Genomic DNA, 8,077 nt, shown 5'->3' on the forward strand with positions numbered 1-8,077 from the left:
GCAGATTCAGAAGGACGTAGGTTGCAGTAAGTACTGGGAGATGAAGAAACTTGTAGAGGATAGAGTAGCATGGCGAGCTGCATCAAACCAATCTCAGGACTGAAGACAACAACAACATTTTTTATGAATTATGCAGGTCTTCTTGTTTCTAATTACAAATTGGACGCGAAATTCCTGTTTCCATTTCAAATACAAATTCTTAATTATCGACTTTTAAGAAAGACTGTTCATAAAAGTTGTTTAAATTAAGAAAACACTACAGAGTCATTTTTAAGGCAAAAATGAAAAACCAAATCCTCTTTATTTGGACTATGTCCACCATTTTATACCACAGAGGTAGGTAAGTAACGTAGAAACATGAAGAACAATCATTTTCACAGCATCAAGCATATCATACAAATGCTGTATTTTTACGTTTGCTACTGTACCATTACAATATGAACCCAACAGAACTGATCTAGTGCCAAGCGGCGGGATTTGACCCGAGAAGTAATACCTCCTCATTAGTTATGTGATCTACCCATCTAATCTTCAGCACCAAATTTCGAAAGCTTCTATTCTCTTCTTGTCCAAACTATTTATCGTCCACGTTTCACTTCCATACATGGCTACACTCCACACAAATACTTCCAGAAACGACTGTTGAGCCGCCAGCCGTACTGGAACTAACGCACGCAGCTTTTTCACACGTCACTGCCGAATGCTGGTGGGATATAGAACCGGCTCGTCATAAAAGAATAGAAAATGCTGCGTCTGGTTGGCTTCGTGGATTCTGTCGTTGATAGGCTCGTTAACAACGTAGCAGGTGACGCTTCCAGAACTGAAATGTATTTCTCTGTTTCGGATAAGGAAGGAGTTAAGAGGTTACCAGACAAGTGACCGTAAGTAATGCCTTCAGTGGCGTCAATATTTAACTATACGGTGAAATCCTTCAATACCCTCTTCCGTTACACACAGATTATGCAGAAAAATTACACTGTGGTTAAGTAAGGAATTTTCATCATTCTTGTTTGTAATTACAATTGTACGTTAGCTAAAATCGATAACGTGTTGCGGTTTTCGTCTAAGGAGCGTATTGTGGGAGATTTGCAGTGTATTATTCCATTTCTGTATTACTACTCTGCTCATCTCCTTTTACGTGTGAACTGCAGCTGGCCACGTCACTGCAGGCTAGCTGTACCAGCTGACCAGCCAGTGCTGTCCAAGTTAAATGCGCCAGTACAGCAGTTGTCCTGTATTATCGCTAAGTCGATGTGCGCGTAACGCACAGCACAAAACGTACCCTTATTATCTTACATGACAGTTTCCCACATCCCGCTAGGTGAATACCGGGCTGGTCCCCAAGTTCCGCCTCAGTTACACGCGTCGCAGACGTTTGAAACACGTCTGCACTCTTTCACGATTTACACTAGATCAGGGCTTAACAACTGGCCGGTTTTGAGCGCGAGTACTCGCGTCTGCTCAGGCACGTGCTCGCGAGCAGCTGCAAGGTCGCAGTGTTGGGAGGGAGGGGAGGGAAGGGAAATGCGCGCGCACGTTTGAATAGGGCCGCAGCGTGCCTATTGAATTCGCGCCGACTGTGTAACGTTTAAAGTACTACGATCAGCTCTTAACAGTCACTTCGCTGGTTAAGAATCATGTGAAGTCGCCGTTGTGTAACCCCAACCATGCTTTCGCAGTTCAACCCCCATTGGGAGGAATTGTATCCCTTTACTGAAAAAGATGGTGTTGCAAAATGTTTAGTACGTCACAAAACGCTGAATTCTTTTAGAAAATTTAACTTGCAGCGACATTATATGTCGTACCACGCGAAAGACTACGGAAGTGGAAAATGTGATGGACCATATCGTGCACAGGAAGTTATTAAACTTAAAAGGAAGCTATCCGAAGAAGATCTGGATGACGAAGAAAAATCAACTGAGGCAGCTCTCAGAGTGGGTTGCAAAATTGCTTTGCTTTTAGCAAAATCCCTGCGCCCCTTCACTGATGGCGATTTAATAAAAGAATGTTTGGTAGTTGTAGGAACATTTGTGTCCATCTCAAGTTGAACAGTTTCGGATTGCGCAATTATCTAACATGACCATTACGCGTCGCATACAGGACATGGCAGACGTCGTCCAGAGCCAGCTTGCAAATATCTATAAAGATTTTATCGCGTATTCTCTAGCTCTGGACGAAAGTGTTGATATCACTGGAACAGTGCAGCTTGCCATATTTATTAGAGGTGTTAATAGAGATCTTCGGGTGAGGGAGGAGCTGCTCGATGTAGTAGCCATGAAGAACACTACAACTGGAGGTGATATTTTAAGTAGTGTTGAAGAAAGTGTTGAAAATATAGGATTGTCGTGGAATTCTTTAGTTTCAGTGTCTACAGATGGTAGAGGCATAGACTATGCTAATAAAATTATGTGGCACATGTACATTCTCCTTTATTTGTTTCATTTGTCGCAGTAATAATTCGTGAGTGATATCCCTGCAGGTGGCCGCAGATTTACATCGACTGGCAGCAGCTGTTCTGTACCCCACGCGACTCTCCCCACTCTCCGCTCTGGTCCGGTAGTGGGGGTAGCGTGCTCGCGCTGCTCCGTGCTTGCGCCTTGCTGTTCACAGCTTGCTCCGCGAGCACGTATGTTGTGAAGCCCTGCACTAGATGCAGACAGCTGGGGTACACTGATTCCATCCATGGGGCTACGGGGTGGCGACAGGAAGTGCATCCGGCCACCCCTAAAACTAACCTTGCCACATCCGTTCTAACCGCGCCGACCCTGCGATCGCTGCGGGACTATGGCGTAAGGGAAAGAATTATCTTACTTGACAGTACTCGAGACAGCTTGGCTGCAGTCCCACTTGATACGGAAATCCAATGAGGTTCCAAAAAATGGTTCAAATGGCTCTGCGCACTATGGGACTCAACTTCTGAGGTCATTAGTCCCCTAGAACTTAGAACTAGTTAAACCTAACTAACCTAAGGACATCACACACATCCATGCCCGAGGCAGGATTCGAACCTGCGACCGCAGCGGTCTCGCGGTTCCAGACTGCAGCGCCTAGAACCGCACAGCCACTTCGGGCGGCAAAACAGGACAGGCAGCGAAATGTGGCGGGACCAACATCAGACTTTAATGCTGGGCAGAGTACAAGTGTGTCTGAACGCACAGTGTACGGAACACTCCTAACGATGGAACTCCGTACCCGACGACCCATTCATGTGCCAATGTTAACACCACGACATCGGCAATTGCGACTGAAATTGACACGTGACCATTGGCAGTGGACGTTGGTGTAGTGGCAGTGTGCTGCGTGGTACGATGCAACTGACAAAGTTATTTCTGCACTGTTATACGGTTATTAAACTTAATAGTTTTCAGCGGTGTTTCGTGCTGTTTGTGGCGAAATAAAGATTTAATAAACTTTTGGAAACGTTCGCTCGCTGTAGTTTTTAGAGTTATCTGTGCGTTGAAGTCGTTTAGTAAATTTCGTGCTTTAGTTTTCAGCGGACGTTTCTCATTGTTTCTTGTGAAATATTTCAGTTAAATTCTCATTCACTGTCCTGACCTCGTTGAGTTTTCCAGTGGAAGCTTGAATTTTTGGTTTTAGTTAGCAATTTTGTGAAGTTTTATTGGTAATGGTATTAGTTGTGGTATAGTAGTATTAATACAAGTAGTTGCTTTCTTAGTATAGAGAGAATTTCGAGACTGCTACTATTAGTTCTATAAATAGTTGGTGTAACTGAACTTAGGTGTCGTACACTTATAGTTTTTTTCAGTAATTGTAAAATTATACCATGAGTGAGAAGCGTGGGCTCTGTCGTAGATTTGTAACTAGCGGGTTACGGTGTGGGATTTGTTCAAAGTTTTTTCATTGGGGGGAATGCAGTGGGGAAGCCAGTGGGTATTCTAGCGAGATCCTTTCCTGGGAATGCAGTATCTGTAATAGAAATAAGTTGATAGAGGAGCAGGAGCGTAAGATCTGTGACCTTCAGGTGCAGTTACAACACGCAAAGCAGGAACTAGATAGGTTGAGGAGAGTGAAGGATGCTGGGGAATGGGAACTGCCAGTTGGCAAGAAGGCAGCTAGGAGGAGGAGGTATTTAGACAGTTATACTTTGCGTATATGCAATAGATTTGACCAGCTGAATGGAGAGGAGCCTCTTGTAGGTGTAGGTGTAGGGAACATGCAGCAGTCCTCAACAGTTAGGAGGCCTAGGTCACTTGCAAAGTCTAACAGAAAGAAGAAGGTTCTGCTGCTAGATAGTTCGCACTGTAGAGGTGTGGGCCTGTAGTTGCAGGAAGTGTTGTGGAGTGAGTACCAGGTCACCAGCATTGTGAAGCCTAGTGTAGTGTCAGGTGGCTGACAGGATAAGGGAGATATGCAGGAATTTTACAAAGGAGGATCAGGTAGTGATAGTAGGTGGAACAGGGAACAGTCTTGATAGGGACGGAGAATATGATGAAGGTGGTGACCTGGTAAAGATAGCTACTCAAACTGGTGGCACTAATGTGCACTTCGTGCAGCTGTTTCAGCCTCATGACCGGCCTCGTCTTGATGCGGCTGTTAGGCGCGTTAACATGGGGCTGGAGAGGGCGTTGATGGCAGAGGGCGTGGGTCAAATTTCAGTGGTGCCAGTTGGGTCTATCAGTAGATCGGGTTTCACTAGGCATGGCCTGCACCTCAATAGGTATGGGAAGGGGAGGCTGGCAAAGCTTATAGGTGACAGTGTAGTGGGTGGTGGTGGGATCACTCATGGAAAAATTCCTGTAGTAGTTAGTGTTCAAGCTGTACCTTTTTTAGATTGAAGTCAGCTGATAGAAATACCTGCGTAAAGGAAGTCCCTCTAACTCACCTTCAGAGGAGGTTATGTTTCCAAGAAGAGAAGAAATTAGCATATTTCATCAAATTATAAGCGGCATTAGAGATAATATTAGTGAACTGCTTATAGATGTTGACTCTGAAAATCTTGGTATATCGGAACACCACTAAAATAATTTGACAATTCAGAGGCTTCCTTTACCAGGGTACAGATTAGCTGGCTGTTTTTCAAAGAGTTCCTTGCGGGGTGGGATGGTGGCCATATACTTAAAAAACAGTACTCCATTTCAGTCCATAGACAATCACGGCACTGCACTGAACAGATACTTGAATATTGTGCAGGAACAGTTGAATTTAGTGAAACTAAACTTCTGATTGATGTTATTTATAGGTCCCCTAACTCTGACTTTAGAGCATTTCTGTTGAAGCTAGAGAGAGTTCTTAATTCACTTTATAGGAAGTACCAGCAATTAGTTATACGTGGTGACTTCAATATAAATTATGTATATGATGGTGCAAGAAAAAGGATGTTGGTAGATCTCCTAAATTCATATGATCTGATACACGAGTGCCTAGCAGAATATTAAAGTACTGTGCTGAACATGTTAGCCCTGTGGTTAGCCATATTTGTAATTTTTCCTTTAGGAATGGTCAGTTTCCTGAACGATTAAAGTACTGCCGGCCGGAGTGGCCGAGCGGTTCTAGGCGCTACAGTCTGGAACCGCGCGACCGCTGCGGTCGCAGGTTCGAATCCTGCCTCGGGAATGGATGTGTGTGATGTCCTTAGGGTAGTTAGGTTTAAGTAGTTCTAAGTTCTAAGGGACTGATGACCTCAGAAGTTAAGTCCCATAGTGCTCAGAGGCATTTGAACCATTTGATTAAAGTACTCTGTAGTAAAGCCGCTTTATAAGACCGAGAAAGGGATAATGTAGACAATTTTAGACCTATTTCTATGCCATAAGTGTTTGCTAAACTTATTGTAAAAGCTTTGTATGTAAGGATGATTAATCATTTTATATCACACGATTTGCTATCAAATGTACAGTTCGGCTTTAGAAGTCGTTTAAGAACTGAAAATGCTATATTCTCTTTTCTCTGTGAGGTACTGGATGGGTTAAGCAAAAGCTTTCGAACACTAGACATATCTCTAGATTTAACTAAGGCGTTTGATTGTGTTGATCACAAAATATTGCTCCAGAAGTTGGACCATTACAGAATACAGGGAGTAGCTCACAATTGGTTCATCTCTTACTTTAACAACAGCAGCAAAAGGTCATTATTCACAGTGTTGAGAATGACTGTGATGTGGGGTCTGAGTGGGGTACGGTCAAGTGTGGGGGGTTCCCCGGAATCAATGTTGGGGCTACTCCTGTTCCTTATTTACATAAATGATATGCCCTCTAGTATTATGTGTAACTCTAAAATATTTCTGTTTGCTGATGACACTAGCTTGGTAGTAAAAGATGTTGTGGTTCGGTTTCAAATAGTGCAGTTCATGACTTAAGTTTATGGATTGCAGAAAATAAACTAACGCTAAACCACAGTTACACTCAGTTTTTACAGTTTCTAACACACAATTCAACAAAACCTGACGTTTTAATTTCACGGAATGGACATATGATTAGTGAAACTGAACAGTTTAAATTTCTATGTGTTCAGATAGATAGTAAACTGTCGTGGAAAGTCCACATTCAAGATCTTGTCCAAAGACTTTTTGCTGCCATTTTTACGATTCGAATGGTATCTGAAGTGAGTGATCGTTCGACACGAAAATTAGTCTACTTCGCTTATTTTCATTCGCTTATGTCGTATGGTATTATATTTTGGGGTAACTCTTCCCATCCTAAAAAGATATTTTTGGCTCAGAAACGGGCAGTTCGGGAAATAAGCGGTGTAAGTTCACAAACCTCTTGTAGACTCCTATTCAGGGATCTGGGTATTTTGACATTGGCCTCTCAATTTATATATTACTTACCGTCATTTCTTGTTAAAAACATTGGCTTATTGCCAAGAACTAGCAGCTTTCACTCAGTTAATACTCGGCAGAAATCAAACGCGCATTTTGATCGGACTTCCTTAAAACTTGTGCAGAAAGGTGTGCAGTGTACTTGTGCATCCATTTTCGATAAGTTACCACTAGATTTCAAAAATATTAGCAGTAATTCACGCGCTTTCAAATTGAAGCTGAAGAGTTTCCTAATAAGTCATTCCTTCTATTCCGTCAAGGAGTTCCTTGAAAAATTAAGCTGATTCGTGTTGTATTGTTGATTGCGTTTACTTAAATTTATGGCTTTACTTTTTTCGTGTTCATAAACATTTTATTTTTATCTGTTATTAATTTTATGGCAACGGCCTTACCGCAGTGCAAACACCGGTTCCCGTCAGATCACCGAAGTTAAGCACTTTTGGTCATGGCCGGCAGTTGGATGGGTGACCATCCGGGCCGCCATGCGCTGTTGCCATTTTTCGGGGTGCACTCGGCCTCGTGATGCCAACTGAGGAGCTACTCGACCGAACAATAGCTGCTCCGGTCAAAGAAAACCATCATAATGACCGGGAGAGTGGTGTGCTGACCACACGCCCCTCCTCTCCACATCCTCAACTGAGGATGACACGGCGGTTGGATGGTCCCGATGAGCCACTGACGGGCTGAAGACGAAGTACTTTATTAGTTTTATGTTGTAATATCATGTACTGACACGTTCCATGACCTTGGAGATTTGTTCCTCTATTTGGTCCTACAGAACTTGACGTGTAAATAAAACAAAATAAATGACACCGATACCTTCTTCATCATGCTGGTGGGAGGTCGCGAATTCGTCGTCATCCAGGGGAACGTCTCCTTGACACTTGTACTGTGGAACGGAGACAAGCTGTTGGTGGCTCCATTATGCTCTGGGGAACACTCACGTGGGCATCCTTGGGTCCAGTAGAGCTCGTGCAAGGCATCATGACGGCCAAGGAGTATCGTATACTGGTAGCAGACGACGTACCCCCTTTCATGTTTCGCGATGGCAATGGCATTTTTCATCGAGATAATGCACCATTCCACAAGGCTAGGAGTGCGATGGAGTGGTTCGAGGAACACAGTGGCGAGTTACGATGGATGTGTTCCCACCTCCCCCTCTACTCTCCAATCTGAAACCGATCGAACACATTTGGGATGTGATTGAACGTGGTGTCAGAACTCATTGCCCCCTCCCCGGAATTCACGGGAATTAGGTAACTTGTGTGTGTAGATGTGGTGCCATCTCCTTCTAGCGACCTA

At 43.6% G+C, this 8,077-nt stretch overlaps 1 pseudogene; it reads left to right on the forward strand.

Moving 5' to 3' along the window:
• Positions 1-7,153: 7,153 nt before the first annotated feature.
• On the forward strand, positions 7,154-7,271 carry LOC124607921 (annotated as a pseudogene).
• Positions 7,272-8,077: the final 806 nt, after the last annotated feature.

The sequence above is a fragment of the Schistocerca americana genome, chromosome 3, assembly GCF_021461395.2.
Source record: "Schistocerca americana isolate TAMUIC-IGC-003095 chromosome 3, iqSchAmer2.1, whole genome shotgun sequence".
NCBI classification, from domain to species: domain Eukaryota; kingdom Metazoa; phylum Arthropoda; class Insecta; order Orthoptera; family Acrididae; genus Schistocerca; species Schistocerca americana.